This window comes from Schistocerca cancellata, chromosome 1, assembly GCF_023864275.1.
Source record: "Schistocerca cancellata isolate TAMUIC-IGC-003103 chromosome 1, iqSchCanc2.1, whole genome shotgun sequence".
NCBI lineage: Eukaryota > Metazoa > Arthropoda > Insecta > Orthoptera > Acrididae > Schistocerca > Schistocerca cancellata.
In genome coordinates this window covers 461,727,595-461,739,099 of record NC_064626.1, presented here as the reverse complement: position 1 = coordinate 461,739,099, position 11,505 = coordinate 461,727,595, and the positions used below count along the sequence as shown (strand labels likewise).

At 40.4% G+C, this 11,505-nt stretch overlaps 1 pseudogene; it reads left to right on the top strand.

The window, feature by feature from the left end:
* The first annotated feature begins 10,591 nt into the window (after positions 1-10,591).
* LOC126100623 (5S ribosomal RNA) lies at positions 10,592-10,708 on the top strand (annotated as a pseudogene).
* The last annotated feature ends 797 nt before the right edge of the window (positions 10,709-11,505 follow it).

Here is an 11,505-nt window from a genome sequence, read left to right as displayed (position 1 = left end):
TTTGGGAATTGTCCTTAGAACCAGCAATGCTGTTATCCAGTCCCTTGCTGAATTATTAACACACGTGCAAACACTAACAGTCCCTACTTCTCACATATTGTCCATATACTATGACCAACAGAAATGTGTGCAGTGAAATGAATGCTTACAAGTTACTGAATTTGAGTAACTGGTGTCAATTACAATTATATAACATAAGAATACAATTACAAAGATACAAAATACATCATTAAAAACATAACAATACAGATAATATTTGTAGTAATAGGGCTTTACAAAAGAATAGAAATAAACATATACATCAGTGTTACAGGAATGATGACATGAGTACATACATAAAAGATCAGAATAACTTTTGAAACGTCAACTTCACACATGAGCATTAAAACAACACAGAATAAATAATGTCTAAGCATCTTTACAAAGAAAATAACAGAATATTAGAAAAATTCTACAACATAGCTCTCATCAGCTAAACACATAAAGACAGGAAAAAAACACAAATACACAAGGGTACACAAACACATAGTGGGATAACACCAAAAGGAAAGGACACCACACAATTACATATTTGGAAAAGGCAGCAAAGAGGAAAGGACAGGGTTTGGTTTACTGCAGTATTTTGCTTGGAGATCTCCCTTCATTCCATAGATCGTTCGTCTTATTTCAACCTTTGCTTCCACCAAAAAATCCTATCTAAGCATACTTTCTGTATTTATATGTTCACACATTGCTTACCTCATCATTTATTTCCAAGAAAATCCTACCTATACCTCGTTCCTGTATTCTATTCATATTTCTTTCAAAATAATTATTTCTGATTGTACAATACTCATTTGGGCCCAAATCTTTCTTCGCAATGCATTCTTTACCTATTCTCCATAGTCAGTTTCTTATATAGTCTACCCCCTCTTAAGCTAACTTAAATCTACTGAGCTCAGATATATATATACCAAGGGACGAGGCAATGCAGCATGACAACAAATCAACACAAACAGAAATGACAAAAAATGCAAATTGGCAAAGCTAGCAGCATAAATTAGCAAAGCAAGTGCAATATTACAACTAATATAAGGCACTGTGCAGGAAACAAGAAAAACTAGCTTAGAAGAGTAACACAAAGTCCAATTCAGTAACACTATGCCTGGCAAACAGCAGCAACTTATACCTAAACATGACATAGCTCAAGCAGAAAAAATATTACAGTAAAAACAACAATGCAGAAAAGGGAAAAGCATATTCACATCTTAATGTCTATGTAATTAAAGTGGTGCACCATAACAACTTATTGTAAAAAAAATATTACCATGTACTTGAAAAGAAAACTATGTGTCCAGTTACTAGTTCCTTCTTATTGTTCTTTCCTTTCCAAGTGTTCTTTTTTAAAGAATGTGGATCATAAAATAATTATTTAATAGATCTGTTGACAGAAAGAGTTCACATTAGCAAATGCATTTTATTTTATGAAACTAATGCTGCAACACAGCTGGAAACCAGATATTAAATGAAATAAGCAATTACGCAAACCAAAGCATAAAAATGTCATTCAGTAGTCATGTGACATTTCATTTCATAAGTTAATTGCTCTCAACTCTCGTACAAAGACTCTTGTCATAATCAGGTGTGCAGATGTAAAAATATTTCTTGTCATTTTGTTAGGCATTTCAGTAAATATCATAAATTTTTTAAGTAACGAGGGTGTCGCATTAGCGATGAAAGGCACATCCTAATGGCTTATTCTCCAGGTGTTTGACACAGCTGTGTGCCCACAACGCATTACAAAAATCATATGTTTTCAAGTAGCGAGCGTGTCGCATTAGCGATGCCCTCTACAAAGGAATGTCATAAACAGGGGTATAGGCCTCTCTTTGTCCTTCTCTTCCACCTGTGCCTCTGGCACACCCTAATGGCTTTCTTTTCTACCTGAGCGTCTGAAAAGGCTTGTTCTCCAGGTGTCTGACACACCTGGGTGCCCACGTCGCATTATGTGCAGGTGGTCACTTAACTTTCTTACGGAAATATTTACGACAGCAGTTTCCGCTACAGTGACAGTCTCATATAAAAATATTTCACAGGTCAAGAGTCCCTAACCACTATTCATTACTCCTTACCTTATTCGTCGACACTTTTTCCATATTTCATCATAACAGATACATAGCATAATCAAATAACTCATATAGCATCAGCTTATGGATCATAAACTTACCGCAACAGCATAATACACATCGTCGTCGTAAAAATAACATCATAAAACCTCAGTCAAATCTCAAAATCGTCGTAGCTTCCTCCAATAATTTCAAAACCTAACAAAATTCTCTGCTCATGTCAAAAGTGTCATCTGCCTCCAACGTACTTTAAAATCATACTCCCTTACCAAATACATCATTCAAAGTTCTCATAGTATCACAATGGTTCCAAAAAAAATATGAACAGTGCACAAAGTACAGACAAAGTACAATTTCTTAAGTGTGAAGTAATCCAACTCTGTAATTGCGTAAACATGTGTCACTGACGAAATAAACAAGTTTGCCTCTCTCAGTTAAATGATCAGATAGCTGTGTAATTTATGTGTTAGAGAAATATGGTACCGATGTGTTAAATTGTATAAGCAAATACCATATTAGCTAGGGCTCCTTGTGCTTGCCAAACACATGGTACACAAAGTAGGCGTGTACCCCCCTGAGGTTTATTGTAATTGTATCCTCAGGTATAATAGCTTACAGCAATGGAATGAAATGTATCACGAAAAACTTTCTTTGTAATTCAAAAATCTCTAAAAATAAATGTCTTAAGTACAAAATTAATCACTCAAATACGTGTCCAGTAGCGCTAAATGTGCGTCTTGCTGTAAGATAATCTCTGGGAAGTGTCGTAGTTATTGTCCTCCGAAAGCTAAGTTCTGCAGAAGTCAATGTACTTACCTCATGATAAACAAAAGTGAAATGCTTTGCGTATAGATAACTTAGTTATTACGCTTATTGCCGTGATGAGGAAAGTACTGTGCTGTAACGTATTGTTGTCCTACGGAAAAGGCTGTCTCCTTGTAGCAATAGCACAAAAGTCACCACTAAAACATGTCTCACTTTATAGAAGAATTCAGAAAAAACTGTGCAGATATAAAACAGATACACCGCAAAAGCAACATTGTAAATTGTCACGCATTAGCAGCGTCGTGATAAAATCGTGTAGCTGTCACATAAACTAACCACTGTGTCATCTGGCATTTCACAGAAAGCACCTCAAATCCAGAATCCACTCTCAAGCAAACCAAAATGTTGCATGAAAATTTCATTAGCAGTGCTGGTAAATGTTCTAATCCTGCAACTAACAAGCAAGAATGTACACACACAATTACACTGTGTCGTCTGTTCGCAATAACAATGCACTCGTAATTTCTGTTTAAATAATTTCTCTTGGTTCTTGACTGGATGGTTAGTTAGCTTTAAAACATAGTTGCATGTTAACAGTTTCTCAGTGTGACAAATTGTACAAGTAGCGTGAAGTGAAAATTGCAAAGACTAAGTTAAAAAGCAGATTATCTGTCAATAAATGGTTTTACATGAGAAATGTGGTGTAAACCTTTACTCTTCCTAGTACGCAGAGTTTCAACTTCAACGCAATTATCATGCAGTATTAGTCCGTAAAGAATACAGGAATTTTGCTCAAGGTTAGCGTCAATGTTATTTTTCTCGGAGCCAGCCGGCGCACGCGGCTGCCTGCGGTGTGAGTCATTGTCTGTTTCTTTGTTGGCGCGCGCCGTTATTGGGAGTTGGAGACCTAACTTCCACAAATTCGCCTTGCCCAGAGGGCCCAGCTCTGTTTAAAACTCGCCAGTTCTGATGCAATTCAGGTCTGTCGTTATGATCATATCGTCTGTCGTCATGTCGGTAGGTTCGATAGTTTCTTTCTTGTCGGTCATGTGGTGGAGAATTTCTGCCTGAGTCGTAACTGCGTGCTGGACCGTTGCGTCTAAAGTTATTCTGTCTCCCTTGATAATAGTTATTTTGGTTCCCATATTGTCTGTTTCTCTGATTGTCTCTGTGATAGTCATTACCGCGGAAAGGTGATCTTTCCCTGTAACTATTACTCTGCCAGTGGTTATCATATGGGTGGTGTCTGTTTTGGTCACGATTTACGTTGTAAGAATAGGTTTGTCGTGGCCATTTATTGTTTCTGTCGTCACGGAATTGTGACGGATGTGACCTGTAATGATTGTTTTCCTGTTTTCGCATCCCGCGACTGTCTGTGTCAATTTCCAGTTCTTGTAACAGTCCCTGAAAAGCTTCAATGCCGTCTTTGCAACGTCCTGCTAAAATAATATGTCTCAAATGTTCAGGCAGTTTGATTAAGCAAATGCGGATGAGTTCTGAGGGGCTGTATGGGTTTGATAGGTACTGATTCTTGTGCAACATGTCTTCAAAATAGTTGACAAGACTGGAAAATTCAGATTGTTCAAAGTGTTTCATCATCATGATGCTATGTTTTACGCGATCTTGTGTAGCTTGTGACCAATATGCTGAGAGGAAGGCATGGTAAAATTCTCCTTCACTGTGACAATCGTGAATGACCGATCGCATTCTTACAGCTGGTTCATTCTCTAAGTAGCCACACATAAATTCTAACCTGTGCTCCAATGACCAGTTGGGAGGGAAACAATGAGAGAATTGATGGAGCCATGCTTGTGGATGAATGTCGTTGCCAGAATTCTTAAATGTTTTGAATTTACGTGTAGTAATGAACAGCTTATAGTCAAAATCATCGTGTCGGCGAGTAGCATGTCGGTCATTGTCACGTCGTTTCGGCGGTTCCATCTCAAAATTCGGTGTACCTTGCCAATTTCTTTCATAATTACCGAAATGCCCTGTGCTATTATTTTGTGGCTTTTCCGTATTTCTAAGTTCCTCTTTTCGTGTTGGAGCGCGAGTATCCTCTGAAATATGTAATTCTTGTATTACCTGTGTCAACTGATCTTGTACTTCCCGGATTTCTCTTTTGTACTGTGTATTGATTTGATTTTGATTTTGTTTGAATTTTCTTATTTGTTCATAGTCTTCTGTGTCAGTGAAGGCTATGGGTCTTGTGTCATTCAGATCATCATCTACCTTTGTAGATAAGTTAGTGACCTGATCCGAAAGTTCGGCTACTTTCTCTGATAATGAACTAATTTCCCCCATGTGTCTTTCTACTGTGTCCTTTAAGTTTTCCTGAGTTTTTGCAAGTTGCGTAACCGAATCGGTAGATGCAACTGAGTCCATTTTAGCTTGCAAGGTCTCATGATTTTCATGAACAATAGTTTGCAGTTCTTTTATGGCTGCTTCGTGATTCTGTAATGCATTTTCATGCCGCGAAAAAATAGGCTGAAAATGCTCACAAATTTGTGTTTTTACGTCATTACAGACTTTTTGGCATTTCGATTCAATGTTATGTAACTCAGTAGTTAAATCTTCACGTGTTTGTTCAAGTGTGGTGTCTAACTTCCGAAGATTTTGTTCCATTGTGTCTAACTTTTGAAGATTTTGTTCCACTGTGTCTAACTTTTTAAGATTTTGTTCCACTGTGTCTAACTTTTTAAGATTTTGTTCCATTGTGTCTAACTTTTTAAGATTTTGTCCCATCTGTCTCTGATTTTGTTCCATTTGTTGCATTAGTTGTAATAACAATGCATTAGTGTCTGGAATCTGTTCCTCTACTCTTTTCGGCAGTGCATTTGCGCCGGCAACATTCACATTTTGACAAGCTGAAAATGTGTCTTGACTTATTTGAGAAAACGGTGAGGACGCAAAACCTGAATCTACAGTATTTGCAATATTGTGTCCTATCATTTCGGATTCCTGAGGCGAGCTGTTGCCGACCGACCGATCGATAATGCTTCCCTGTTCACTACCTGTTTGACTGTCTACGCCATTGTTTGACGTCCGCTCCATTTCCCTATGCACAGTTACCAAATTACTACTTTGAACATTAGTTAACTCATTACACAGTGGCGCTAACACATTGCTTTCGTCTTCACTGTCGTTTCTCAGTTTACTTTGGAGCCGAGTGTTACGTTTTTCACACGCCATTATTGTGACAATATTTCACACGATAACACAGAAAAACACAATTTGAAGAGCAAAAATAGGAGAACACATTAACATAGCACTGAAAATAATATCTAGTTAATTGCAGCTGCGAAATACTTGTTGCAAATCTACATGCATGCCACAACTGTTTTACATTACAACAATGAAAGACTGCAACTACAAAGGAGATTCTCTCTACAATTACGCGCTAGCAATAAACAAAAGCTACACTAATTACACAAACTACAAGAAAAAATCAGAAGATTCCAGTGAGGTATCCTAGGCTAAGGGTCGACATATGAAACGTCCCCTTAGAACAATTTTACATGTGAAACGTCCACTTAGAACAATTATACAAGCCTGTGCTTAACCTGACACACAATATTATTTAGCGCAACGCAATCTGACTTTCAATAACCCCTACAAAACAATGGCCCTGACTAACTTTAACCTATACCTTTTACAAATCACTTACCTCACAAAAATCTTCGCTACTCAAGCTACTGCAAAACAGCGAGCGCCACTACTGCCAGCTAAATAAAAGATTCAAACCACTGAAGGTACTAACTACTGATAGGGATAGTTAGCAAATGAAAGATATTAATAGAGAACAAACAATGTATTTACCTTAATATTCATAATTGACATTCAGTCTTACAGATTATCAAAACTCCGCCATCTCTCTCCCCACGTCCACCACTGCTGGCGGCTCACCTCCAACTGCCCAACGCAATCTGCTGTTCACATCCAGCTATAGCAGTCCATGACAACAATGGCAGGCAACAATGCAAACTAGCCACATACTGCACACAGCACAGCCAGTGATTTTCATACAGAGAGCGCTACGTGGCATTGCCAATAAGAAAACATAAACAGCAAACTTACATAAAGAAAACATAAACAGCCTACTTACACAGTATCCGTCTTGCACCGCATGTTACACATGGTGAGTGAGACAGGTTCTGCACTGTATCACCTCCGTTAACATTCTGAACTCTACATTCCTCACGTATCCTATCTCCACTCTACTATTATAGATCCGAGGTTGTCTCGTCTATTGTTGAAGGTCCTAATGGGTAACATGTTGGGAGACTGTAACTCAAGTAATCATAAGCGTAATACTATTTTACATCACTATCTCCTTGCAGCTTAACGGGGTTTAAGAGATCTGTATTCTGTACTGTAACTGATATTCATGCTGCACGTTTTCGCCTGTTTCTCTAACAGTTTATGGTACAATGTGTATAATTTTATTCGCAAGACTTGCGTCACGCTTTGTTGGCTGATCGCTAGAAACTGAACGTCGTTCATAGAGTTGACGTCCACTATTAAAACTGAAATTAAACAATATTACTAAAGTATTTCAAGGGAGGAACCGACGCCAGCCGCAACTGGGTACTGAAATGCTGTAATTCAATTATGAAACTTGAAAATTTGTGCTGACCGCGATTCGAACCCGGATTTCCCACTTTACGCGTGTGGTCGCATTAATCCGCTGAGCTATCCGACCACGCCTTCCGTTCGACCCAAATTCTCAACATACCACACACTACTAACCAGCGTCGGCCTCCATGTACCTCATTTGCTCGTAGTATTTCCTGTATTTCCACAAGAGGTACAGTCCCTGTGGACTGCGTCATTGGCCGGGAGGCCGCTTACGGGGCAGGTCCCGCCGGCTTGGTCCAGGTCTTATTACATTGGACGCCACATTTGGCAAACTGCGCGCCGGATGGGGATGAAATGATGATGAAGACAACACAACACCCAGTCCCTGAATGGAGAAAATCCCCGACCCAGCCGGGAATCGAAGCCAGGCCCGTAGGACGGCTATCCGTCCCGCTGACCACTCATCTGTCGGGACGGACAGCGCCTATTGTATATCCACAGTGAGGATATCACGGGAATCAAGTTCAGAGAGATCTGAGACGTCCGACAGAACAAACACCACACATGTGCTCATATGTAGTATAGATAGCCTTGCTCGCTAAGGTAGGTTCTGGGAAGCACGAACACAGAACGGCAGTTACTCTTGCTGTGTGCGGCTGGGCATTACCTTGGTGAGATGTAAGCTCAAAATGACTTGCCATTAAGGGAAACAAAACGGGGCGCAGAATATCGACCGCGTACCGCTATTCTGTAAGGGTGCCGCGGATGACAACCAAAGAGGTCCTGCCATTAAAGAAAATGGCATTGCAGACCGTCACTCCTTGTTGTCGGTCCGTATGGCAGGCAGGTCAGGTCGGTATCCCACCACAGTCCGCGGTGTCACTAGACACGTCTCCGCTAGTCGTCACAATTCGAAGCGAAACTCAAGACTGAAGACCATTCTACTCTAGTTACTGAGATTCCAGGCCGAAGACGTCTCTGGAGATGCCCTGGACAGCGGTGCGATACCAGCCTGACTGTCGCTCACCACACGGCTGACAGCCAGGAGTGATGGTTCTGGGGTGCCATTTCATTTCATAGCAGGACCCCTTTGTTTTACTACACTACTGCCCATTAAAATTGCTACGCCAAGATGAAATGCAGGTGATAAACGGGTATTCATTGGACAAATATATTATACTAGAACTGACATGTGATTACATTTTCACGCAATTTGGGTGCATAGATCGTGAGAAATCAGTACCCAGAACAACCACCTCTGGCCATTATAACGGGCTTGATACGCCTGGGCATTGAGTCAAACAGAGATTGGATGGCGTGTACAGGTAGAGCTGCCCATGCAGCTTCAACACGATACCACAGCGTCAAGGGTAACCGCAGCCATGCTCTCCGAGCTGATAGTCCATGCTGCTGCAAACGTCGTCGAACTGTTCGTGCAGATGGTTGTTGTCTTGCAAACGTCCCCATCTGATGACTCAGGGATCGAGACGTGGCAACACGATCCGTTACAGCCATGTGGATAAGATGCCTGTCATCTCGACTGCTGGAGATACGAGGCCGCTGGGATCCAGCACGGCGTTCCGTATTACCCTCCTGAACCCACCGATTACATATTCTGCTAACAGTCAATGGATCTCGACCAACGCGAGCAGCAATGTCGCGATACGATAAACCGCAATCGCGGTCGGCTACAATCCGACCTTTGTCAAAGTCAAAAACGTGATGGTTCGCATTTCTCCTCCTTATACGAGGCATCACAACAACGTTTCACCAGGCAACGCCGGTCAACTGCTGTTTGTGTATGAGAAATCGGTTGGAAACTTTCCTCATGTCAGCACGTTGTAGGTGTCGCCACCGGCGCCAACCTTGCGTGAATGCTCTGAAAAGCTAATAATTTGCATATCACAGCATCTTCTTACTGTCGGTTAAATTTCGTATCTGTAGCACGTCATCTTCGTGGTGTAGCAATTTTAATGGTCAATAGCGTATTATTATCATCTGTTCGCCTGTACATGTACATCACATTACGTTCCCATTAAGATAATTCCCTCATCATGGAGCATGGTTTTTTTCTTAGAGTCTATGTAGCATAATTATTGAAGTCTGGTAGTAAGTAGGAATTTAGTCACTATCTTTGCAAATTTAATTATAAGTGAAAATAACAATTAAATCACTCTCTGAGTTGAAACAAAATTACACTGTTAGGTCGTGTCGTAACTTATTATTCCTCTGCACAGAGACTAGTCCCATTATTTTGGCCACATAACGTAAATAGACATCACAAAAATACCACAAGCAAAAATCTTCATTTTTTTGTGTTATGTTGTGAAATAACGTTAATAATTAATTGCAATCATTGGCAACAAATAATAAAGTGCAGCCCGACATCACCATTCAGGTATGTGTAACAAGTGCTTCAGGACCTGACCCGTATTCGATATACGCAAAGTATATGCTTACCTTATTTGGTCTGACGTTAACAATGTGTCATACATATTTTTCTCATACCATATTTCATGAGTTGCAGAGTTTATGTCTAATATTTGCAAGTTTCTTGAATACGTTACGAGTAGTTCTTGAATATTACAAAACGGCCAAACCCAGTTGTACTGCAAAATGTTAGTAAAGAACGCTCTCAAAATGAAAATTTAGTGTTATCATTTTTGCAACACTGTGAAATCTGACGTGAGCAAATATATTAAACAATCATTAAATTTTAATAATTGTGCACAAATTTCATTTCAACAAATAGAACAACAAAAACAGTTACACATTACTTACAGCAATAATTGTACTGCAAAGCAATGAATTTATCACTTCACACACCAACAACAGCCACACGCAAACAAAGGGATGCAGATGGTCGTAAATGCGCCTAACAGATGCGGAATGTAGTATCACAGTCCGAAAGTCACTTCCATTGGAGTTCTTATTTACCTGTTTTTTTTTCTTACTTACCTGTTTTTTTTCAGAGCGTCATGTATTTCCCATCTCACTGGTGTAGAATGCTACGCTTTCTCTACAAAAATGTACATAATACCAGAAAAATTAATATCAATTTCCTTACATTTTAAGAACAGAACATTCGTTAAAATTTACCATTCAGTTTACATGAATATAATGACAGGCATTCCGAAGAGACCGCCAACGGCCTTGCCGCAGAGGTAACACAGGTTTCCGTCATATCACCGAATTTAAGCGCTGTCGGGCTGGGATAGCACTTGGATGGGTGACCATCCGATAACCGAGTGCTGTTGGCAAGAGGGGTGCACTCAGCCCATGTCAGGCAAACTGAGGAGCTACTTGATTGAGAAGTAGCGGCTCCGGTCTCGGAAACTGACATACTTCCCGGAGAGCGGTGTGCTGGCCACATGCCCCTCCGCATCCAGTGACGCCTATGGCCTGAGGATGACACGGCGGCCGGTCGGTACCGTTGGGCCTTCTTGGCCTGTTCGGGAGCAGTTAAGTTTTAGTTTTCATTCCAAAGAGCCCAACAGGAAGCATGGACACATACTCATATCTTCACCAGGTTCAGAAACCAAGTATAAGAACCAAAAACTCTGGAAACACATCTACATCTACATGGATACTCTGCAAATCACATTTAAGTGCCTGGCAAAGGGTTCATCGAACCACCTTCCAATTCTCTATTATTCCAATCTACACTACTGGCCATTAAATTGCTACACCAAGAAGAAATGTAGATGATAAACGGGTATTCATTGGACAAATACACTATACTAGAACTGACAAGTGATTACATTTTCACGCAATTTGGGTGCATAGATCGTGAGAAATCAGTACCCAGAACAACCACCTCTGGTCGTAATAACGGCCTTGATACGCCTGGGCATTGAGACAAACAAAACTTGGATGGCGTGTACAGGTACAGTTGTCCATGCAGCTTCAACACGATACCACAGTTCATCAAGAGTGGTGACTGGCGTATTGTGACGAGCCAGTTGCTCGGCCACCATTGACCAGACGTTTTCAATTGGTGAGAGATCTGCAGAATGTGCTGGCCACGGCAGCAGTCGAACATTTTCTTTATCCAGAA